This window comes from Panthera tigris, chromosome D1 (genome assembly GCF_018350195.1).
Source record: "Panthera tigris isolate Pti1 chromosome D1, P.tigris_Pti1_mat1.1, whole genome shotgun sequence".
NCBI classification, from domain to species: Eukaryota; Metazoa; Chordata; class Mammalia; order Carnivora; family Felidae; genus Panthera; species Panthera tigris.
The window spans coordinates 92453859-92479850 of NC_056669.1; the positions used below are offsets into that span (position 1 = coordinate 92453859).

Below are 25992 nucleotides of genomic sequence, written 5' to 3' on the forward strand. Positions count from 1 at the left end.
TCCGCTACCACTGGGTCTACAGCTGCAACTAACAAGATCATTGACTGTTTATAGGCAGAACGAAGTTGAAAGTTACCATGCGTATCAGGTGATTTTGATCACAGTAGTGTACACAAACAATCTGGGTAAGCTAGCTTTAATACTTTTTTTTCTTTCTGTTTTTGTTTCCTCAATAAGTTGGCTACTGGGAAAAAGCTCAGCATAATGACTTTGGAGCACCCACTGCAAGCCAGGTGTTGCCACAGAGTCTGAAACCCTCAATTTGAGTATCTTTTTAAAAACCATAAGAGACTTTTCTATACTCTAAAGGGATAGATGCACTTTAGGTCTCAAAATAATTTTTATCAAAACGCCTAGCCCCTGTGCAACCCAGATATATATCTTACCCAAGGAAAAGCAACTAGCTTGCTATTGCAGAACCAGTCGCCAAGGGACCCTTTCCTTTCCAGCAGCCTATAAACCCCAAACCTCTCATATATAAAAATTATGTAGTGTCCTCTGCTTTGCCATCTGTTTCCATCTTTTCAACAACACTGAATGTGGGAGCAGCTGCATTTCACAGACGAAGAGAGGGAGCTTCTGAAGGGTTAAAGGATTTTTCCTAAGTTACAGAGCACAAAAGGTCGGAAATGCAAGTTGAATTTCTTCCCTTACTAACTTTACAGCTCTATGTAACAGAGAGGATTTCATACCTAACATATACTGGTAGTGGCTAGCATAGCATAGCAGGCATTTAAGAACTTGCTCTGAACTGGACTACATCAAATGTGCTCACATCCTGGCTCAAGCTGAAGCTGCCTCAGTGAGTATGAGCTTGGGCTGCCCTGCCACAAAAAATTACTAATTTTTTTTTAGTAATTAGTAATTAGTAATTTAGTAATTACTAATTACATTTCTGCTCAACCTGAAACCTCTCATTCTCCACTCCCATCAATCCTGAATGTAGATCACTGTTTGTCAATATGGGTGAGGGGACATGAGGATCTCGTAAGGAAGGACTCTTTCACGGGTGACACACACATGGACATCTTGGTGGAGATCAATGGCTCCGTTCAGAACTGCATCCCAGACTTAGGGAATCATATGATGGCATTTTATCGTATCACATCGTATGACGTGACAAACTAGGAATGAACCATAGTATGCAGACCACTTGCTTTATTTCCCAACTCACTCACTTATTAATATAATTCCAATCAGTCTAGCATTAAGTCCCATCCTTAAAGGTTCTGAGTGAAGTTCAGTGCTATAAAAATGTCATTAAAAACCTTAGCATGACACATCAATCCATTCTTGCACATTACAATAGGCAACAGGCATTCTCCAGATATATATCATCAGTCCATTACAATAGGCATTCTCCAAACTGAACATAAACCAAACACAGATACACTCAGGAGTTCCAGAAAGCTGAAGGTTTTCATTAGGTGGAAATTACATGAAAAGATGGAACGAATAATGAAAAAATATTTTGAGATTTCCATAAGAGCTAGCCTTATAGCCTTATAGTTAGCTTTTTCCCACCAGTAACCTAAAAAAACAAAACAAAACAAACCCCAGAAATAGCAACAATAAAATTCATCCACAAAGTGTGTAATACTATGAATCCAATCCTATACACTCTTGAAACAAAATAAAATGAACATCTGGGAACATAATAGACCCAAACCTTCCTTGGTATATCCATCTATGTCTGATTCAAACACTTAAGCCTGTGATAGATATATAAGAGGGTGGCTGTGAGTTCTGACCTTACACGTGATGCAGGTAAATCCACTTCAAGAAATAGCTCTCCTTGGGGTGCCTGGATAGCTCAGTTGGTTGAGCATCTGACTCTTGATTTTGGCTCAGGTCATGATCTTACAATTTGATTCATGGGATCGAGCCCCACACTGGGTCCTGTGCTGACAACACAGAGCCTGCATGGGATTCTCTCTCTTTCCTTCTCACTCTGCCATGTCCTCGCTTGCTCTCTCTCTCTCAAATACATAAAAATTAAAAAAAATAAACAGCTTTCCTTTAGCAAAGATCCACAGAAGTGATTCTCCTTGAAATAACTGAAAAATTGTGTGCATTGAGGGAGGAGGAGAAAAATCCGTTAGCTTTTATTGTCTTTGTAAGGTGTGTAAGACCCAAAGAGAAAGAACAGTTGATCCTGGGCCTATTCTACTCTTAGTGCATTAAAAATAAGGAAAAAAAACATGGGCGCCTGGGTGGCTCAATCAGTTAAGGGGCCAATGCTTGATTTCAGTTCAGGTCAGGATCCTAAGGTTCTGAGATCAAGCCCAAGTGTCAGGCTCTGCACTGACAGCATGGAGCCTGCTTGGGATTCTCTCTCTCTCCCGCGCTCTCTGTGCCCCTCCCCTACTCACATGGGCTCTAAATAAATCAACATTGTTTAAAATAAAAACAAAAGGAAAGAAAGAATAAAATTGTTGCTAGTGGAAATCTTAATTTCAATGAAACATCTTCATTTGCTTCAAAGTCTCAAACAAAAATCATCCTGGAGGAAAGCAAGTCTTATTACAAAAGCATTAATTAAATTATTCAGACTGCATGAACAGAGTGTAAACCTGTGATTCATTCTCTTTCTCTGTCACTGCAAAGACACCGAATGAATTACTGCCTCAAAGGGGGTAAAAAAAGATTCCTGAATGATAATATACCTTTTAAAAGGGGTTGTATATGTGAAAATTCAAACTCCTTGACTAAAAATTGATAATCTGTATATACTAGCTTTCCCACTCTTAGACACATATCTTACTTTGTGGAATGTACACACGTATCTCTTGAGTCCACAATTATACACTTGTATCAAAACTATCCAAGGTACCCAATGTTTATTTTAATCAATTATTCTCATGCAACTGCAGAAAGATATTAGAAGCTGAAATTTAGCAGAAAGTACGTTCTCAAATGGAAAGCAATGTGAAGATTTCTTTAACACATTTTTTTCTTTTTACTTTCAACTGTTTAGTTGGGCTATATCTCTGCTAGAAACAGTTAAAACAATAGTATCTGGATTTTAAAGGAATGATATTTTAAAGGAATGCAAAACGTTTAAACTTCTTTAAAAGTTTATTTACTTATTTTTGAAAAAGAGAGAGAGCAGGGGAGGGGCAGAGAGAGAGGGAGACAGAAAATCTCAGGCAGGCTCTGTGCTGTCAGTGGGGAGCTGGACGTGGGGCTCGAACTCATGAACCCTGAGATCATGACCTGAGAAGAAATCAAGAGTCTGACGCTTAACAAACAGCCACCCAGGTGCCCTAAGGAATGTTGTTTTGAAATCATGTTTTTGATTATAAATTATAGAATGAGCAATGATTCTATCACACTTAATTCCAGCTATAAGTAGATTCCCTTTATAATGAAAAATGTGTCATTCTTGTACAAATGTGAAATAACCTTTCATTACTCTATTATCTCCCACATTCTATTTGTATATATATTTTTTTACTTTTAAAAAAATTTTTGAGATAGTGTGAGTTGGGGAGGTGCAGAGAGGAGGGGGGGGGAACAGAGGATCCAAAGCAGGCTATGCACTGAGAGCAGCAAGCCCGATGCCTGAGCTGAAGTCGGACCCTCAACCAACTGAGCCACCCAGGAGCCACTCTATTTGTATTTTTTTTTCAATATATGAAGTTTATCGTCAAATTGGTTTCCATACAACACCCAGTGCTCATCCCAAAAGGTGCCCTCCTCAATACCCATCACCCACCCTCCCCTCCCTCCTACCCCCATCAACCCTCAGTTTGTTCTCAGTTTTTAAGAGTCTCTTATGCTTTGGCTCTCTCCCACTCTAACCTCTTTTTTTATTTTCCTTCCCCTCCCCCATGGGTTTCTGTTACGTTTCTCAGGATCCACATAAGAGTGAAAACATATGGTATCTGTCTTTCTCTGTATGGCTTATTTCACTTAGCATAACACTCTCCAGTTCCATCCATGTTGTTACAAAGGGCCATATTTCATTCTTTCTCATTGCCACGTAGTACTCCATTGTGTATATAAACCACAATTTCTTTATCCATTCATCAGTTGATGGACATTTTGGCTCTTTCCATAATTTGGCTGTTGTTGAGAGTGCTGCTATAAACATTGGGGTACAAGTGCCCCTATGCATCAGTACTCCTGTATCCCTTGGGTAAATTCCTAGCAGTGCTAACTATTTGTATTTTTAATGACAGTATAATGCTGTTACATTGCAATGTGTTATACAGGAAAACACTGCAAGTAGAATCCAGACTTCTGAGTTATTATCTGCCAAGAAATATATATGTATATCTGTTTATGTGTGTATAAAATGTATACATTTTGAATATGCATATATGTATATGCATTTATGTGTATATATATGCATATGTGTACACACGTATGCATATATACACACATAAAAATTTCAAATATTAAGTTAGAAATTTTTTAAATTTAAATGCAATGTATTAGGGAAAACTGTCATGTTTGTTTATTCTATGACAAATTAAAAGGGACTTAACAATTATCAATTCAATTTGGTCCATATAAGAGAAGACAATATGACCTTAGGCTTCTTCTTTTTGTCTGTCTTTTTCTTTCAGAATAAAGTCACAAATATAAAATGGTTGTACTATAAAATGAAGAGCTAACTATTTGGAAAAAAAATTTCTTAAGTAACTAAAGATTAACAACTAATTTATTAAAACTAATTCTTGGATTTATATTCATTCAATAATATTTTAAAACAATGTCTAGATATGTTTTAAAACTCAAAGTAGTGTCTTAAAACACAAATGTATGAAATGAATTTAGTAGTACTATTTGACATAGTAATTCAAAATACTATGATAATGAAATTTACAAAAGAAAATTTACTCAAATTCATACTGCACTGAAATCAGAAAGATTAAATCTTTATATTAACAAATTCCAAGGTTTAAGTGTTCACTATACCATTTATTTTCTTTCAACACTGACTGAGTACCCACTATATATCAAAGAGGAAGACAAAGAAGAATGAGACTGGCTTCCTACATAGAAAAAGCTCTGCGGGCACCTGGGTGGCTCAGCCAGTTGAGTGTCTCACTCTTGGGTTTTAGCTCAGGTCATGATCTCATGGTTCATGGGATCAAGCCCCGCATCAAGGTTTATGCTGACAGTTCAGAGGCTGTTTGGGATTCTCTCTCTCCCTTTCTCTCTGCCCGCCCCCTGCTGTCTCTAAATAAATAAATAAATAAATAAGTAAATAAATAAACAAACTTAAAAAAAGGAAAAGTTCTGAATGCTGTGGGGAAGATATTTAATAATCATGTAATTACTAAAGGATGCGATAAGTGCCATGGCAGAGGTGTGTATGCAGTGCTGGGGGAGATCACCAGAGGCTACTACCAATGCAGCAATGGGAAGATAAGGTCAATTTATGCTATCAATCAGCACACACTGCACATGGAACAAATAAATGAACTGTCTAGAGACAATGACACTTAGTTCAGGACTCTTAACAGGGGTGCAAGGAACAGAAGGTATAGAAAATCAGAAACATAAATTTAGTACATTTTTCTTTTAATCCAATTACTTTAGACAAGTAACTGAACTGCCTGGATAGGCTCCAAGAAAAGCCTCTCTTACAACGGATGCTACTCTATTACAAGCCATGTTCCACTCTATTTTATCATACAACATATATTATTAGCTAGATACTATTTACAGAGATTTGAAAAAAGACATGAATCCCTATATAAATGGAAAAAAATGTCAAAAAAGTAGGTAAGCACAATTCTGTGACAAATGGTCACCATACCTATCATTCACTGGCGGTTACTATGTATAGAGAAAAAAAGAATGAAACAAAATGTGATTCCTGGAAACAAACATGAAAATAGATTTCAAGTCAATACTTTTCCTGAAAACCAGCAGATGGCTCTGATGCGAGGTGTGGAACCCTATTACAGTTTCTTATATAAGTCCTTTCTGATGGAAAGGAGGTGAGGATTTCAGCCCCTGTGGAGGTCTACTTTCCTCACGGGCTTGGGGCCAGGCGGGCAGTGGCCACGGGGGCATCTGGCATGGAATAGATATCACTAAAGTCTCAGTAAGCATCCAAAGAGTATTCACCAGGTATATGAAAAGTAGAATTGAAGCAGTGGCCAGTAAGCAGGGCAAGGTCAAGAAGAACAAGCAATGATTGTTTCTATAAACACAAAGTCACAAAGAATGGAATTCTGCCCACTGCAGTATCGGTCATTTGGCTGTTCCCCAGATGCATGAATACTTCTGAGAAACAGCGAGATAGCTATCTAGTGTGGGAAGTCAAAGGAGATTTCAGGGGGAGGGAAAGATTCCCGTCAAGCCTCTGGCCACATCCAGGGTTTCCCTTTTAATGAGTTAATATAAACATCAAACCAAGTGCTGAATCAATGAATTCACCTACTTAATTTCGTAGTTTAATTAGTGGAAGCAAGTCTGAAATGAACTGCTTACCCTGCGGAATAGCCACACACACACAAAAAGGCAACTCTAATGTGGACGACTTGGCTAGACATAGATAGGAGAGGAAAGAAATACATTTGACAAGCATGATGGGAAAAAAAGGCAGAGGAGGGTAAGATGTGCAGAAAGGAAATTAGCCATCGGGAATATCCGAGAAGGGGAACAAGAAAAATGCATTTCCACTCTCTCTGGCAAATATAGTCCTGTTACCTGCAAATAGTTCCGTGAAATGTCTTAGACTTCAGAAAGAGAGAGCTAAAAGGAACACTACAGAGCATCTAAATCAAAACTCTTCATTTTATAGATTCAGAAGGCTCAGAGAGGGGAGGTAACCTGCTTAGCGTCCAATAGCCAGAAAGTAGGAGCAGCAGCATCAGAATGTTACCTTTCTTTGACAATGGCATTCGACACTGGGAAAAAGCCATTATCAAAATGCTATGGTGATAGGGACTGCCATTTTCTATTTTACCTACAACCACCTGTTCAAAGTTTTTTCCCAGGACTCTAGTGTTTATATCTTATTGTAGTGTCAATAGGCTACTATTGAGCTATTGAAGTTAATGACAGACATGGAGGTCACACATCATAAACATAACTTAGTTTGCCAAGTAATGACATTAGAAGAAAAATAATGCCATATATAGCATAGTCATTCACCTTTAAAAAAAGGGGGAGGGGCATTTGACCCTATGAAATGACAAAGAAAAAAAAGTTCAACTTTTTAAATCATATAAATTTGCTGGGTGCCTGGGTGACTCTGTAGGGTAAGCGGCCGACTTCAGCTCAGGTCATGATCTTGCGGTCAGTTCGAGCCCCGCGTCAGACTCAATGCCGACAACTCAGAGCCTGGAGCCTGCTTTGGATTCTGTCTCCCTCTCTCTCTGCCCCTCCCCCATTTTCTCTCTCTCTCTCTCTCTCCCTCTCTCAAAAATAAATAAACATTAAAGAAAATGTAAATCCTATCTGCTTCCTTTTGTGCTAAATTCACTACATTTTGCTTGTTTCCCCTATTTGTTTTTGCAAACTTCATCATGACACCTTCCCATTTTGTGGATTAGCTTCAGAAATCAATGCTACATATCTGAATAATGGGCAAACACAGGCAGGAGATTTAAAACATTAATAGCTGCAACTTCGTTACACTCTTATAACTGTCACAGAACAAGAAGTTGGAAAAAGAAACATCATGTACACATGAATGTGCCCCTTGGGAAATCCATCTATCATGTCAGCGCTATGGAACAACAGAAGTAGGGAAGCTTGTGAAGAAGACAAGCATGCCTTTGCCCACAGAAGCGTATTGCTTTGACTATGGAGTTCCATATCCCTGCTAAGCAAACAGCAACAGGAAACCTAGGGGTCTGAATTACTGCTCTTTGAATAGCAGCTCTCTCAAGGAATCCTACAGGACACTCAGCAAAGCAGAGTTTGTCTTGTTGCAAAGACGGCATGCTGCTAGGTGGGTGCCCCTAGTAGAGAAGGTTGACTAGCCCCAAGTAGAGTCTATGAGGTCATCTATTAGGAAAAATAATGAAAAAAATAATGAAAAAGAAAGCAATGTTTTGTTTTGTTTTGTTTAAGATTGGGAGTTGGAAGCTTATGAAGCCAAACTTTTTTTTTTGTTTTTCCTGCTATGAAGATAGATTGGGTATCTCCTCTGTGTTAGGCATGGAGGGGAGGACACGGAAGTGCCAGTCAAGGAGCTGACCTCAGGGAGCCTTCACCCCAGGTCAGGAAACAAATAGTACATAGAACAATTGCCCATACAAAGCAGTGTATAGGAAATGGCAACAATATGGTTAGAAATATATACTGAAGTGGAGAGAAAAAGAGCTGAGAGAGAGGCCCTCTAGAGCAGTGCCAGACTTCAGGGTCTGGCATTTATTTTCCAAGTGAGGGTTTGCTACCAGGAGAACAGCAATGCCTTTGGAAAATAAATAACTGGTGATAAAGGTGGATGGGGAGGAGAAGGGCAAATCAGGGCATGATTATAGCTATCCGGGCCTGATAAGTACTAAAAGCCTGAGTTAGGGTAGGAAAGGGGCATAGTCTGGAGACAACAAGAAGCAAGAACCACTCTGTCTTGTCAGCCCCCAGGGACAGGAAGAAATTGTTCAGATATCATAAAAAAGCGAAAAGCACCAAAGCCTCTTCTGTTTGTTTCTAAAAGCATTAGATTTGGGGATAAGAAGCCGCAACTGATATTACAGTCACTTCATATTCTTTAAACAGAGGATATTGGGTCAAATATACAGTAGGCAATGAGGAGAATAATTCTCAGATGTCAAACCAGGCCCTGAATCCACAATCTATTGCCCTGTGTGCATTCTTTCTCTATCTTGAATCACAGAGAAAGATGAATAGCACAAGGCTCTAAGAGGCCCTTCAGAAGTCATGTGGGAATTCAGAACACTAAGATAAACTGGTGGGGATTATGTGTATGCATGCGTGTGTGTGTGTGTGTGTGTATGTGTGTGTGTGTGTGTGTGTGCGTGCATACGCACGCACGCACATGCACGCATGAGCAAGTGTTTGTGTCCATAGAGCCTATAATTGCTGTGTGTGTGCTCGCTTTCTGTGCTCTTGCATTGTATGTGTCATAAGCGAAAGACGTGTGATACAGTGAATGAGTAAGGAAAGTGTTTGGGGCATTGCCTCCTAACTGGCCCAATGCCTGGATATGCTGAGGACAGCAATTTTGTTTAGCGGCTTCTTGGGAAAGGCAGCAAAAACAGTGTCCCAGAGCTATCTCCCCTTTGGCTTCTCAAGCATACCATGCTGGTCGGATAGAATAGTCTTAGGGACTATAAGGAAAGGACCCAATCACCCCTTTCTATCTACAGAGGAGGGTGTCTTTTGATAGTTACAATGAGACAAGAAATACGTAGTAGAGCCGTATGCAGCTAAGCATGTGATGCTTGTGTCCTACTGTCTTCAGGAAGAAGGCCTACCAACCACTAGTATCTGCTGAGATACTCAAAGTTGCCAGGGACCATGGGGAGGGTAGTAAATGCTTCTTCATTCTGCCCAACAGAAGACAAACAATAAGGCCACCTAAAAACACTCGTGTAGTTTACCTGACGTGATCTCAAATGGTTGATATAGTTCAACTATCCAGAGTTGTGCCTTAGCAGCTGCCCTCAACCAAACTAGAGTCTGAAAAACTACTACAACAGACTGGCAAAGCTAAGGACACAGAAAAAAAATTCGAAAACAAGTGAGGTTTAATGGAAAGAGTTACAGCTCTTGGTGTTTTGATTGCTTTACACTTAAAGAAACCAAGTTTAAGTGGTGTTTTGTTGTTGTCCTTGTTGTTGTCGTTGTTGTTTGTATGAAGTAGACTCATGTGAGAGGCAGCCTACCAGAACAGAAAAAGCACAGGGCTGACCAAACTTTCAAAACAGCTGTGTCATTCATCAGCTCTGTGGCATGGATATGTCAACTGAGCCTACTGAAACTTTGCTTTCCTCAAGTCTAAACAAAAACAAAAAACAAACAAACAAAAATGCCTATTTGCTTGTGGATCTATGTCATTACAGAGGTAAAGCATTTAGAACAGTGCTTACACATAACAATAGACCAACAAGTGTCAACTATTACTGTCATTTTTTGCATTTTATTATTATTATTATTATTATTATTACTACTACTACTACTACTATAGTAGTTTTTGCAAGGGCACAATGAGATAAAACATGAAAAATAACCCACTACCATTTCTACTATATAAAAGGTGGTCAATAAATTGGTGTCTTCTTCACTATTGTAAATCTCTAGGTCCTACCTATTCTACCAGCATTTTGCTCTCCAACAGCTCTTATGAGAAGCATTTGGACTTGCTTAGAGTCTCAATTCAAGCAGGCCACTATGTAAGTATAAGTAAAGTATCCACAGTGTGCACGATACAGTACACACAGTGTGAGGACCACAGATAATAATTCCCAGTCCTTGAACTCGGTGAGCAGTCCTGTCTTTAAATGGATCACCTTAACAAATATTTGTATCCAAAGCCCAGTAAGTATTTCTTCCACCTTGCCTTATATTAAGGAGCAAAGGACATTGTGCCATATTACATGGATTAGTATCTCTGGGTAGGCAGAACGGAGAGTTTGGGCATGGACTATGTCACTGCTGCGATCTTTGTAGTGACCAATTAAATGAAATCAAAGCTGGATAGAAGCACACCCTTGGTTGGTGCAGGTGACCAGGAACATGGGTGTTTGAGGCGGTTTAAAGAACCTCTACCGATGAACTGTTCTTGCCTGAAGAGGAGTCTTTTGTTTTTGTTTTTGTTTCCACACTTCCAGAAAAGCTTGTAAACTCCCATTCAAAAACAAAAACGTGTTCCTAAGAGATGAAAGGGGCAAGGCAGAAACAGCATGAAGGCAGATGAAGTTGTTCCTCTGAAAAATTGATGGCTACAGCCAGATGATTTGCTGGAAGAACAAAACTCCTTAGGTGGTTATTAAAACTTCAATACCTATACACAGTGTAGGATTACAGACAAGTATGAACAAAAGTAACCCTTGTAGCAAGTTACTGTCTGAAGCATAACAACTCATCCTTCCCACTCTCCACCATTAGACCCATGATATTTATCTGTGATTATCTCTCCAGCACCTAATTCCCCTTGTCTCTTGATAACTTCTGAATTCCATTTGGATATGTATTTGACTGTCAGTTCCATTCCCTTGAGGCCAATCATGAGTCAGTGAGTGGGCATATAACCTAAAAGTCCGGTTAGAGTAGATCTTAGGATGCTCTTTGGAAATGGTAGGACAAACTTGTGAATCTTTCTTTGGTGGGTGAATTACAGGATGCAAAACAACAGTCTGAGGATGAAAATGGTCCATGGAAGAAGGCTGAGCTACAAGAATTACACAGAAAATAGAGCAGGGGCTCCTATGACATGGTCAGCATCTGGATCAAACCATGCCTGAACTCTATGTACCACAGTACTTTTCAATTGTGTGTGCCAATAAATTCTCTTTTTTTTCTTAACTAAGCTAGTGTTATTTTTTCTTATTTCCAATTTAAGGCATCATAGCTGATGTAAAACCCAAGAGACTGACCCCACAAAAACAAACCAAAAATACCCTAATACGGATGGATGGAAACCATCTATCCAGAACAAATGCAACACAAATTTATTTCAATGATTCTATCTTTTCTGCTTTCCAAGCTGTCAGTTATACCCAAAATATCAGAAACTTCACAATTTCAAATTCAGAAACTCATCTTCAAAAATGACTTTTCCTTTTTCACTAAACTATCAGCCCTTAATTATTTTTAATTTTGTTCTGCCTGAGGCACATGCCTTGTGACTATTTCATAACACTGTTATATGAAAACACTGTTCATATTTTCACAAACAAAGGCTTGAATGTTTTTCATGTGCAAACATTCTGCTTAAAGTTTTACACACGTTACCTCAAGTATAATTCATAAGTCTGCACTGTATTTATTCCCATGTTGCAGATGAGAAAGGTGAGGTTCAAAAGAGTAAGTAAATCACCCAAAGTCACGGATCTAAGAAGTGAGAAGGCTCAGTTTGATTTGGCTCCCATGTCTATGCTTTTACGTCAACTATCTTGTAGGATCATCATATGTCCCAAATAAGAGATATGCAGAGTGCCTGACAGGTAGCTAGTACTCGGCCTATGGCAGCTCTTAGCGTTACTGATGGAGCTATGCTTTGGCAGATAAAAAGGGATTCTAAAATCTCTAGTATACGAATCTGAGAAAAAGCAAAAAAGTATCCAATAACACAAAGGTCCCTCATGACTTATTTGGTTCTGAACTACCCATCTTCCATTTCAGGTGAGTATCCGGGCATATTTGCAGGGGAGCCGACAAACAGCTTTCACGGGGAAAAGAGAGGGAACTTCTGGGTGTCAGCACCCACTGGCTGCCTCAAACCTATCGGTGATGCTCAAATCCTTCCTATTTCCTCACTGCAAACACCTAGGGGATGTGTTGAGCCTCATCCCCGGCCAGACTGAAAGGCCCAGAGGCGCCTCACAATGAACAGTGCACAGAGAGCGATGGGACTGGAGCCTTTAATACAGACAGAGCCTCTGTCCCTTCTTGGCCGCAGCGAACAGCAGCAGGGTAGGACGTGAAGTGATGGCGCTGTGCCGGCAAAGCACTTTGGCACATGCCGGGATATGAAAGGCTCTAATGAGACCCATTTCACAATTCACTGGCCACGTGCATTAAGCAGGCAAAGATTTCTTCCTAACATTCCTGCAATCTATCCTATGGCCCAGGTCTGCATGCGACAGGGTTCACCCCCACCCTACCCCCACTAAACCAGATCTCTCACTGTCCCCTCACTTCACTTTCTTTGGCAGTAAAAGAAGCCAGTGGAGAGGCAGCAACCTAGCTTTAAAGAGACAGGAGGCGTTTCCAACTGCAGATCTCTCCTGGGGTCTACGGGAACCTTCCACAGACGGGCAGTGCATGCTAATCCCTCCACTGGTTAAGAGACTGGGCTCCTTCATAGTAAAGTCATTGTTCTTTCTAATTGTCAGGGACTGCTGCTCTGCACTTGCCTGGAGCCATCCAATTAACATATCACCACAACACCAACCATTATAATATGTTCTATGTCCTACCAACAAGGGAAAGCCCCAACCCTGCTTCCATCCACAGCTTCTATCTAATTAGGTCTTTAATGTGTAAACAGACGGGGAAAACAGAAACGCGGATAGAGGGCTGTATGTCTGACTCACTTTCTGCCTAAAACCAACCTCATGGAGTTGGAATATTTCTGTTGTTAATGGGGAGTGAGTTAAGAAAGTGAGAACAAAAGAAGGGACGGAGAGAGGAGGGAAAGAAGGGGGAGGTAAGGACTAAGGATGGAGAGAGACAGGGAGGGATGAAGCGAGGATGAGAAGGAGAGGGGAAGGCTGTTTGCTGCTTTGGGGAATTGAAAAAAAAACATGTAACTTCTGCTGGAAACTATTGCCATGGCAACGTGCAAACAATACAGAGAAAGCCTTTATAGTTCCATTCTTGCCTTCCTGAACACCACTGTGTAGATGTTAACTCTTTTAGGGTGGCTTCTGACTTTCTGCCTTTTCAGTTAGAAGAAAGCAGTCCCCTGGCTCATTCCCCATAATGCATTTGAATTCATTCAGCCACACACATCTCTGGTCCCTTCTCAGGTGAGTCTCTCTAGAGACCAGCTAACTACACTATCAGCATTCTCTCTGCCCAGATCAGAACAGCCAGGCTCATGGTAATCTCAATCTGTCAGTCGAACACCTCCCCGGCTCCCCCATTCCCCTCATTCCCATGTAAGGCTGTAAAATCAGCACAATACGAGATCTGGCTCAGATTCAACTGTCAACCGTTCAATTGTAAATCATTGCATTTTAAACCATTCGTGTCTACATTTTGAAATGTCACGCACCTTTTTAAAAACCTCTGCATACTTAGTTACTAAAGTTCTCACCATCATAATTAGGTCATCGGTTCAAGAAAACCTGTCTACTGTCCTGAGAATAGTACTACAATTCTTAGGCTCAAAAAACTATAAAATGATCAGCAGTTATCAACAACAGCACACCTTTTTAAACATCACAAATCAATCAATCAACTTGTTCTAGGAAGGACCACATCACAATAACAGATGACTGTAATAACAGGAGGACAGTATTAGTCATAAGAAAAAGACCTTATTTACTATTTTTTTAATCTGTGAAACCAATCCCCATCCCAGATACCCACCTTAGCAACAAACACAGGAATATCATTGAATGGCTACATTCTCCCACATCCCGTAAGTGACTTGGCCAAAACTGATTGGATAAAACAAATGGACCTCTCCAAGAAAACAGTGTTGTCTCAGCAGTTTGTAATTTGGCAAGAAGCAGAGACCAAACTTAGCATTTGCTCTTCTAAAGGAAACTTCCCTTGCACACCACCCCTTCTCCCGCCACCACGCATACCAGATCCCGATGCTTTATCACAAAGGATGGAGTTACTAGGCAGAGGGTATTGCTTTGGAAGTTCTGGGACCAAAATCTTGTTGAGAGGATTCAAAGGTATAGCTAGATTTAAAAAGCACTGTGAAGCACTGGTATTAATGTTCTCTTATTTACTATTATTAGAAATTAATAATGGTAATCCCTAAACTTGAAAAAAGAACTACAACTAAAAGAAAACTTTAAAAAAAAAGTCTAAAGGAAAAGGAAATGATCGAATTCAACAAATTCAAGACATTGATTTACATTCAAACATTGAAGAATAAAATAAAGCCATAATCAGTGTCTTACCATTTAGCACCTTATTTTTTTCATCTAATCCAGGTCTTCTGTTTCTTATGAAGGGAGGAAGTGTCCTTCTGAAACATGATGCTGGAACATCTTCTGAGATATACCAGGCTCCATAAAGTCAGCTGTTTCCATGGTGTAAAAGGTGACTACAACCCACCAAATGTTATAATCCAGGCATTTTCACTAAAGAGACCATCTTTTTTCATCCTCCCACTGCATGAGTCCATATTTGGGCAATACGCAAAATTAAAAGGCATAGTCTCTTTCCAATAGTCACTCATGAGTAAAAGGGCCACTTCATATAACTGCACAGGTTGTGCAAAATGTCCAACTGCAAGGAACACCTTCCTTTTCATAAACAATATGCTTTGTGAACAGTGCCACCGAAGAGTCTGCGTGGCAAAGCCTATAGTGAGCCTATTGGCACCTATAAATTAGAGCATAAAATTCACACTAAAATATATTTATAGAACTATTTTCACAACGGCTATCCTCAAAGACAGCTATCACCAATATTGCAAAAAGCCAACTAGAAATCATGCAGGTACTCCTACAATTGCATATGGTAATTAAAACCCCTTTCCTTTTGGCTCAGTTTATGGCTCAGTCATGGCAACAATGCTTACCTGGGTTAGTTCTAGAGGGATGACTGGCAAGTATATGTTTTCAATTAGGGAAAATGGAGAAACAAATTGCAAAGTAGTTCTGACACATTGGGTCCCTAAATGAAAAAATATTTAAAGGTGATTCCGATGGTGAAAATATTGGAAAAATGATGGCCTACACCATAAACTGAATTGAAGGAACTTCTTTACTCTAAAAATGCGTTAGATCATTAGATCAGTCCACTCATTTGTTGGTGCTACCAAACTCATTGAGAACTCCTGTCCATTATGTTAGTTAGATACGGGATATGACAAGGTGAGTAAGATGAGGCCCATATCCTAAAAGAGGTCACAGTCTTGTAGGTTTTAGCCAAATAAATAGGTGTTATAACAGTAATAAAAGCTATTATAGATTTATTATTATTATTATTAATTATTATTATTATTAAAGTAATCTCTACACCCAACGTGGGACTCAAATTCATGACCCTTAGATCAAGAGTTGCATGCTCTATGTACTGAGCCAGCCAGGTGCCCCTAAAGCTATTACAGATCTCTGAACAAAATGCTGGTGTATAGAGAGGATAGGGGGACTCTGAGGGTCTGGGGACACCAGGAGAGGTTTTTTCCAGAGGAGATAATTTGCTGTGAGATTTGAAGTATGAGTACATCCTAGGCACATTGATGAGGTCTCACGAAGTTTGAGCCAAAACTAGCCTAGGGTATCTCCAGAAGAATAAAATACTCAGTAGATTAGGCAGGCAAGGTAGTTCCTATTGCTATGAATAGGCTGGCCAGATTCTATTATCAAGAGAAGAATTTTGATTTTATCCTGTAAATGTATTTATAGAATATAGAGAATGGGATGTCCAGATTTATTTCTTAGGATGATCCTTTTAAAGAAGGAATGAATAATGGACTACACTGAAGAAGAGCTGGCGTCATCAGAAGACATCTAGGAGAGAAACAATGGAATCCAGGCAGGGGGACAAAAGAGCTGAGTTTAAGACAGAGAGTAGATTGATGATTGATTTGATGAGTCACTGGATATGAAGGAGGTAAAAGAGGTATTGATATCATTTGTAACTGAAAATATATAGGCTTCCGGAGGGCAAACAATCAGTTACAGTTGGGGTATTAAGTTTGTAAGGTCTACAGCAGACCAGATAAGTGAATAGGAGCTTGCTGGCAATGGAGACTTAGGAGCCACAAGGGGGGCTGAGGCCAAGGATTTAGTGTCATCTCTTAAAATAAGCCCAGGTGACATCTCCTAAGAATGCAGAGAGAGGAAGAGACAGACAGACAGACAGGCAGAGAGAACAGAATAGAATACAGTAGAGTAGAGTAGAGTAGAGTGGAGTAGAGAAGAATAGATTCAAAGGAGGAAGCCTTCAACAGGAAGGCTGGAGGAGGGTGAAGTGAAATTAATAAAGGAAGGGATAGTGAGCAGCACCTTAAACTTCTGGAGGGGTTTCAGAAAGCCAGAGGTAGTAATGGCATCGACAGCTACAGACAGATCAATTATGATGAGACCTGAGATCAGGCATTGGGTGCCTCCCATTAGGAGCATCTCTGGTTTGTATGATATTGTAACTAAACACCAAACTTAATATTAACATTGACCTCATTTCCCATACAGCTTTGAACTTCCAGATACTCTCAGGGCAATTTGCAAGGCCGTTCTATCAGTATGTTGAGTGAGGTAGGGCAATTTTCCCCAAGTGTTTCTTACTTGTCCCTTTCTCACTTAGGGACACACTTGGACATTATTGAAGACTGATAACAATATGCAAGGTATGTGACCTGAGCATCTTGGTATAACCTTTGTTTCAAGAAACAGGGAAAACAAAGACTGTAGCCATCTCAATCTCAATTAAAATATTCAGACTGAGTACTAGGCTAGATGATGGTGAGCTGGCAAGTTTATTTGTTACCAAGTCAGCAAGCCTGAATTTACTGATTCTCAGGTTCTAAAGCCAGAAGAAATATAGCTTCTACTTCTAGCTGCATTCATTAGTTGCTGTATAACCTTAGACAAATTATTTAGCCTCTTTGTGTTTCAGTTCTCTAGATGAGAATTAAGCAGAAAGCTGTATAATTTCGACACAGTGCCTGGTGCATACCAAATGCTCAATAAATGGTAGTTCCCATTGCTATCAGGAAATTATCCTCATGATCTCCATAAGTGTTAAAAGCTTCCTTCCATGAGCATAGAAATCTACCATCAGCTGATGCCAAGGTTGAAATAAAAGTTTATTCATCTTACATAAGTTTTTTCATCATTTTTAGACTTCATTATAAAAATGACTGACATTAGCAGCATTATCAAAAGTAATATTACCAACTTTGATGGTAAGTTGGCAAAATCTTTCATTTACATATTCAGTATAAATATAAAGCAAAACACTCAAGAGACTTTCAGTTAAACGTTCCCATTTCTGTGAAAAATAACCAAAGATTTCAATGAAAAGAAAGTGAGCTAGCATTTATTGTGAACTGATCATGTGCCAAATGCATAGACATCTCAATGCTCCCAAAATAACTGCAAAAAAAAATTATCTCTATTCTTACAGTTGAGGAAACTGAGGCCTAGAAAGGTTAATTTCTACTTAGGATCCACCAGCTAACAGGTGTGAAACAAATTTGGAATTCAATGTCCATCTATTCCAAATCCCATTATATTTCCCCTACAAACACTTTAGAGATTTCCTTCACCTTTTTATCCTACGTGTCTACCATTATAACATTCATTTTGCTTTCCTCTTAGAATACTATACTCTACATTTTAACAACTAGTATCCCAAGATCAGGGATTAATATTTTCAGTTTCTAGAAATCCTTAATTCCTAGGTAGTCAATTATAAATTCAGAATCCAAAAATCTTAGCTTGAAGAAATCTTAGTTTTTACATTTAATAGAGGAGAATAGAAACCTGACCTAAACGAGGTAAAATGACTCAAATAAATTGTTACAGTCCCTTACTGATAGCATCAAGAGTAGGAAAAATACACTGTATCACCCAACTTTCGGACCTCAAGATTTCCAACATAAGGGAGCCACTCAATAGATGCTTAATCTGTGTGTATGTGTGGGTACAGATATCACCACACACACACACACACACACACACACACACACACACACACACGCACACACACACAGAGTCCGTATAGCCATTGGCATTTCTCATTAAGCCTCCCTAGATTCCTGAAAGCCAGGTTTCATGTTGGTAGGCAGGTGCGAGCACACAGATACACATGCGTTTGAGTTTTTTGGAGGGGATGTCTCAAACCAAATTCAATTAGCCATTCAAAGACTATCTACCGCATGGACACTGTTTGTCAGACACTCTTCTGAGATGCTGAAAACATGCCAGAAAACAAATACAACCCTCGCCGTCAGAGAGCGTTACAAGCACACTGTCTCAGCCACAGGATCTGCCCGCCCAAATTTCAACTGTCAAATTTACATCTCTCCAGAGGAATCCTTTTGAAGAAACAGTAAGAGGCAAGAGAGTCTTGATCTCCCCGGAGACTCCTCCAAGACACCATTTATAAATCATTAATTTTTTATGTCTGTGTGACAAAGTACTTGGCAATCTAAACAAAGTTTACGTGGACACAGAGTATGTTTTCCATAATTCACAAGGTATGCTTCAGTCGTTTCCTGAGGGAATGACACTCACTAAAGCACTCCCAAATACACTTTAAAAGCGTGTTATCTTACCAAAACAAAACAAATGAGCAAAGGGGAGGATGGGGAGAGAGAGGAGGAGGAGAGGGAAACCAAGAAACAAGACTCTCAACTATAGAGAACAAACTGACAGTTATGAGAGGGAAGGAGGCTGAGGGGGTGGGTGAAATAGGTGATGGGGATTAAGGAAGGCACTTGTCAGGATGAGGACCTGGAGATTCAAATAAAAACTTAGAAGAAAAAAAGTGTAGGATCTCGCCAAAAATAGGTGTACCCATTTGTGTTACTCTGACCCTATTAATGTATTTCTCCTTTTTAAAATCTATACCAACATGAATTTAGGTTAACTGCTTCCCTCAAACAAGACAATATCAGGGTTTTTTTTTTTTTTTGGTAAACTATGCATGAAACTGAAATCATAGATGCTCAATTTAAATGTGCACTTATTAAATGCCTACTGTACATAACATACGCGATCTGATTTCATCCTCATGGCAGTCAGTTCTATACGGGTGTTATTACCTCTAGTTTACAGATGAGCAAACAGACTCTGAGAGGTTAGATAGTGCATGTAACACTCATGACTCAGTGGAAAGCTGAATATTCAAATTCACTTATGACACCAGAGTCCACATTTCACCTTTAAGAAGCACCCAAAAAAGTAAAATTTATGAAATGGTAAGAACTTCCACTGAAGTGAAAATGATTAGCTTTAAGATGCTTTTCCAAAATTAACACAGATTTCAAACCGCTTTCCTAATTGGAAAGAAAACAGTATAGAATTCCAGTGGGCAATTCCTCAGCCTGACTTTCCCGTTATCACCCACAGATAAGATATCAAGAATAACAATAATTAAAACAGTAGGACTCCTTTTCCCCCGGAGAACAGGTCTCTGGAAACATGTTGACAAAAAGGACACAGCACAGGGCTGCTGTTGTAGACAATGAAATTATGAGCAATGACCGTGACTGGCTGCCTCAGAAAACCACTGGTAAGTTGATGTTGGAAGATTTGAACACACAAAGTAGAAGACAAGCATGTCTACATGGACTCTTGATTTCATTCCCCTGTCAGGCCCTTATCCTATCATAAAGTGAAGATTTTCAACTAACATAGAATTCATTATAATTAGGAAGGCTATGCATTCAAACTGTGGACTTGGGGGCCTTAATATTAATGGAATTTTATACTAGCTACTTTAAGTTATATAATTGTCTAGAAACCTGTCTTTACTTTGAGCATGCCAGAGGCAGACAATGTAATTTATAGCTAAAATTATACATTTAATATACAAGAGCTATCACATGCAACTTTTAGACCGAAAGTATACACAACAGCATTATTTTTTGCTAAAATCTCTCTCAAGTATTATTTTTGCTGAGATTTATTTTTCTGTAACTTAAGGAGAAAATCTTGATTTTCAGCTTCGGGCTTGAAGCAGCATTTCCTATCTAAAGTGATCTAGTACAGTCAATCTGTCCTGATAAGACATCAAAAGAAGAATCTGGCAACTCCTGTAAGGTCAGTTGCGCATTCCCTAGTTCTCAAGTGTAGCCACTAGAACTGGTAAAGTGCTCGGCCAGCCTCTATTAATTCCCCAGCAAGTTAATCCAAATTAATCCAAGAACAACCATAACTAACAGCCTTCCTCAGAGGGTCTGTTGTGCTTGGGGCTTTGCATAACATTACTTTCAAGTCACAAAACAATTCTAACTTGCTGACATTATCATCCCCACCATACAGATGAGAACATTGAGGGTCAAAGAAATTAAAGATATTGCCCAAAGGGCACAGTGATAAGTCAGAGAGGGGAAGATATTTGAAAAGGCAACCTCAAAACTTGCAAAATCCAGTAGTGTTATGGGCCTGTGGCCCTCAGCAGAATCCCAGTATACAAGTATCTACTCAGGAATGTTATTCAGTGGGTACGACCCTCAGCCCTGAGATAAGCTGCAGTGAGGTAACTTTCCTAGTCTAACATGGTCGAAATTCTTCCATCAGACCACGAGCAAGTTGCCTAAAGTATTAGGCCAACTCTGAACGCCAAAAGAAAGGGGCTAACCCCCAAGCTGGCATGTCCCTAACTATAATGCTGGTGAAGTGACTCACCGGCATGGAAAATGATGACACCCTTAGATGCTCCATCATCTCTAGATCTGAAGAACACGTTTAAGTGGAGGTGAGTGGGAGAACACGTTTCAGCCCACGACTTTAAACATATCTATACCCCTTTTCTCTCTCCGTCTGCCCTCCGCCACCATCCCCTTCTTTTCTCCCCTCTCCTTACAGAGAAGTTTGCAGGTGTGGAGGGTACAGAGAGGAGCTGACAAGGTTTAGGAGAGGGACACACTCTGAGATCTAATTGGAGTAGCAGTGAAGAAATTCTGAATTCCAGAAAAGAGAGAGAGGAAAGAAATAGAGAGGAAGGAAGGAAGGAAGGAAGGAAGGAAGGAAGGAAGGAAGGAAGGAAGGAAGACCTCCATTGATGGGCAGAGCCAGGCTGATTGCATGACTGGATGGGTTTCCCACGTGAAGCCCAGAGCTGAGCTGTCCAGTAAAAACAATCAAAGTTCACTTTTATTTTTCCTTTTTCTCTTTTGTCACCTGTGCTAAGTTGCAACTGAGCAGAAACTTGAGATAACTTGAGTAAATCTATGATCACAAGTGGTGACTTCATTGTGGTCACATAAAAACAAAACAAACGAGCAAACAAAACCTTGCAGAAAACCTTGCAGAAAACCTGCAAGGAATTTTAAGATATGCTGAAACCTACAAGGACTCAGAGGAGAAAAAGAAAATCCTGCACGATTATTTTCATAGGTTGGTAAATTTATTGCCCGATCTATGTCCCAACAGGAAACATGTGCCCAGAAAAATAAATTAAAGAAGTGCTCAGCTGTAGGCTAGTTTAGTTAAGGAGTAATGAAAAGGATAAGAATAGATTATGTGAGTGTAGGAACAGACTCAGATGCTTTTAGCAGGGTGTTTCTGGTTTCTGTTATGATCTCTCTAATATAAATCTAACTCCATGGTTCTTAATGACTCTCCAGGGACCACCACTCACCAGATTAAATGTGCCCAACACCAAGAAGGGACCCAGGAGATTTCTGCCTCTTATCTCCTTTGGGATATACCAGAGTTGAGGATCTTTTTTTTTTTTAGTAGTATTAAAACTAGGGTTATCTGAGCTCTGCTATTAAAAAAAAAAAAAAAATCTAAGAAAGGATATGAATAGTGAAGATGGGCTACTTTTAAGGTCCAAAGTAATAGGAGTCTACTTCAAGCTCTCAGGACAGTTTCCTTCCTTGACCCTTCTAGATAAAAATGGCAGCTGTGGGGACAGAAGTAGCCCTGTCATATACGGTTGATTCCTATCCGGCTTGGATCCCAAACTGACTTTTGCCTGCAGTTCTAAGGCTTGCGTGAGTCACCTGTCTCATAAGGTTTGGCTGTTACCCAGAGTTATAGCTTGTCTAGGCCTCAGTTTCCTCCTTTTATTGGCATGAGACCTCTGAGGAGTCTTCTGGCTCTAAAGTTATAGGAGTCTATGATTCTGATAAAAGGCCCCCGAGAGGAATATAGAAGGATGAAGAGGAAGAGTTCTGTTAAACAAAAAATTAAAAGCCAGCTCCATGACCCTGGAAACTATGGAGGAGGAAGGAGATGGAAAGAGGGGTGATCCTACAGGAGATGGAAAGAGGGGTGATCCTACAGGCCCCCAGGCTCTCCAAGCATTTTCAAGCTTCTCTTATTTTTCTTTAGTGGCCTCTCTCTCCCAAGACAAAGCTGGCACTTGAGAAGCACTGGGGCTTAACACACAAACCTTTTCTTTAGCTCCTTATCTAAGTTGCCACAGGACAGTAGATTTCTGCCTTTTTTCTCAAGAGCCCCGTTTTGGTGATGTTAGAAACGTTTCTGGCAAAACCCAAGCCAACTGCCCAAGCCACCTTCGATCTACGTATAGCCTCTCCGTTATCCAAAGAAGTGGTTAGTTTGAAGGAGGTTAGGTTAAAGAGAAGTGGGTCCTCCTTCTCTTTCTTAGCACTGGTGAGAACCTAGGTAATCTGAGGACCACACTGGAGCATGTGTGTGCAATACATATGGGGCAAACGCAGCCACCTCTTTCCACCACTTCCTCCCCCATGCCCACTCGCCCTCCCTCAATCCACCCACCCGCCAGAAGCCAGAAGCCATCCTTCATCTGCTCGGTGTATTATCATATTTTTGTGTTAATACATTCTGTTGATCTGCAATGTCAGGTTGGATAATGAAATTTAAATTGGGTCCCTTCGATTTCCAATGGCTAAACATCTGTGCATCTAACTCCAGGGCTGCCCTGCAACTTAAAGGCATTCTAGAGTGTCAATCACACAGCACAGGCACCCCACACTGCAGCGCCTTTCTTGGGGAGATTTTTTTCCCCTGGTGAAGATTTGCAAAGGCCTTTGCCCAGGATGCAGACAACCTGCATCATTATAACAAACCGGCTCATTGGTGAGCACAAGCTGAGGGAACATATGCCTGGGCCACCCTCTCCTTATTTCCTGGCCCCCAACAGCCAGGTCTTTAAAAATCACACTGAAAGGGGTGAGGGGATATAGGAACCGGGATTGCTAAATTAATGTGCATTTTCTTCATCAATAAAATAAGAAAATAAGGATCACTCACTGTATTTCAGACTGATCACAGCAACATCCAGATGGAAATCCAGGTGGTTAAGAACAAGCGAAAACGCATGATCTTGACACCAAAAAGAAAGAAAGAAAGAAAAAAAAAAAAAAGGTGGGGGGGGAGGTTGATGAAGAAAAATCCAACTGCAATTATCCATCAATTTTAGTCAACATAGGCACAAATCCAACTGTGCTCTCTGCTGGTTTGTCTCCCCCAATCAATGCCTCATTCTGCCGCGGTCAACTTTTCTTCTCCGAAATTTCTTTGCAGATGTATTATTAATTCCCTCTCCTCTTGTGGGAAATTCAAAAAGAAGAGAAAACACCACCATAGCAGGTCTTTACTTTCCTAAAAAAAAAAGCCCCAAACTTTCAATTCCAAAAATATCTCCTTGGCTTACTTTCTCCTTTATAGAGAAAAACGAACATACTTTTTCTTTGTGGATCCTCCGTTCTCCATTTCCAATCATCCTTTGGGGAGGGGGGGGCAGCTGTTTTATTATTATTTATTTATGTCAGAACACACCAAGCCCCGTGGGTCCGACACTGGTTTATTTCATTTTTCAAGGCTGCCTGTGGGCACATATACACATTTGTGTTAAGATCCAGGTCTCACAAGGAAAAGCTTCCTCCTTCCTTTTCTCTTGCACAATCAGTTTATCCACGGCGTTCGGTTCCAAGAGAGAGCTGCGTCCCGCATCCTTCATTTTTGCAAGGCACCCAACCGCCACCGCCACCGAAAAAGTCTCCTTTTACATCATTGATTCCTCACCCCTTGCTCCCCCTTCGAAGAATTTGGGGATCAACTCCCCCCACTCGCCACCCTTCCGGCCGGCCCCTTCTCCAAAGATCTGATTAGATTTCTCATCACAACCCAGTGCGCAATTGGATTTTTGATTTCAGCCACCCGGCCAGCCACCTTCCCCTCTCCCTCCAAACTCCCTGTTATATCCTGTCTCCTTCCCTCCACCGCCTCTGCAATTTCATAATCTCACGTTAAATGGAGTGCGGGGGGCGGGGGCGGGGGCGGGGGCGGGGGTAGTGGAGGAAAATTTCAAGGCTCCGTCAGCTGTCAAGAAGAAACCCATTCCTCTCCCCAACCCCCCCCCCCGCTACTTTTTTTTTTCTTCTTCTTTTTTTTAAGGCTCGGGGTGGCTTTCGTTTCCTCTGTCCCCGCCCCCACCCCCGGCACCCGGTCCAGACCCTCCAGGTGTTGCAGAACTCCGCGATCAGCGCCGGGATCACGGGGGAGACGCGTGACGCGGTCCCTCGCCGGTGGCCCCCGCCAGCCCCGGGGTCCCCTTCTCCTCCATCAGCGGGCAGCGCATCCGGGGGCGCCGCGGCGAAAGAAGTTCAAACTGGGCTTTTATTTCAAACGGGCAAGGCGAAGTGAGGGGGACCGACGGGGTGTGAGGCAAATTTAGAAATCGTAATAATAAGGAAAGAAAAAAAGGAAAATAGAAAACGGAACGAAGGAGGTTGAGAATTTTGTTAAATCCCTAATCGCGGGCTCCTCGCCTCCTTCTCGAAGGAAACTGCAGCTTTGATCTCATTTCCAGCTGCGTCGGGTGCATTTTGGAGCCACAAGTTGGTCTCTCTTCGCGCAGACCTTCCCGACGCTGGCGGGTCCTCCGCGAGGAGACGCGTTCCCGGGAGCGCAGCTGCTCCGCGCCGTCCTTAGCGCCATCGCCCTGGCTCGCGGCTCCCTGCGCGGCAGAAACCCCGGTCCCCTTCCATCCACTCCGGCCTCAACTCTCTTCCTCCCCCGCCCGCTCCCCTCCCGCCCCCCGCCCTCCCCGCTCTCCCCCGATAAATAAATGCGCTCCTTGTGCCCGCGGCAGCCTTTCTCCCAGCCAGTGCCACGTCCTGACGTTTTGGGTCCTAGCTCCCCAAACCTCCTCTCGGACTGCAGTCCCTTTCCTCCTCTGCCCCTCTTTCTTTCCCCTTTTCCCTTCCCTTTCTCTGCTTGTGATCAGTAAAATACAATTACCCAATTACCTCCCATCATCTTAGCACTGATTGGTCAATTGCATTAACACTTGAAGTCGGGGACGAGGGGATTGGAGCCTCTGCGGTGTGGCACTGCTGCCACCTGGAGGGCAGAGCCGGAACAGCTGAATTTCAAAGCAACCCCCACGCTCCGAGAGGTTAGTAATAGGCAAAGAAACTCAGGGATTTGTGTGGGAGAAGTTGTCAATTTTTTTCTAAAAGCCTGCCTGTTTTCATCCCGAAAGCCAGGAGTTGGAGCTACAAAGGGGAAGACATTGAAATCAAATCAC

General features: G+C 41.1%; 1 protein-coding gene across 2 annotated transcripts in view; it reads right to left on the reverse strand.

Annotated features, from left to right (window-relative positions):
* Nucleotides 1–24669, reverse strand: part of LRRC4C (leucine rich repeat containing 4C) — a 163759-nt gene extending 139090 nt beyond the window's left edge. For both annotated transcript variants that reach the window (XM_042958575.1, XM_042958574.1), the window contains exon 1: nt 23712–24669. The gene's annotated coding sequence lies outside the window, so the exon portion shown is untranslated. The remainder of the gene's footprint in view (nt 1–23711) is intronic.
* Between the last annotated feature and the right edge of the window lie 1323 nt (nt 24670–25992).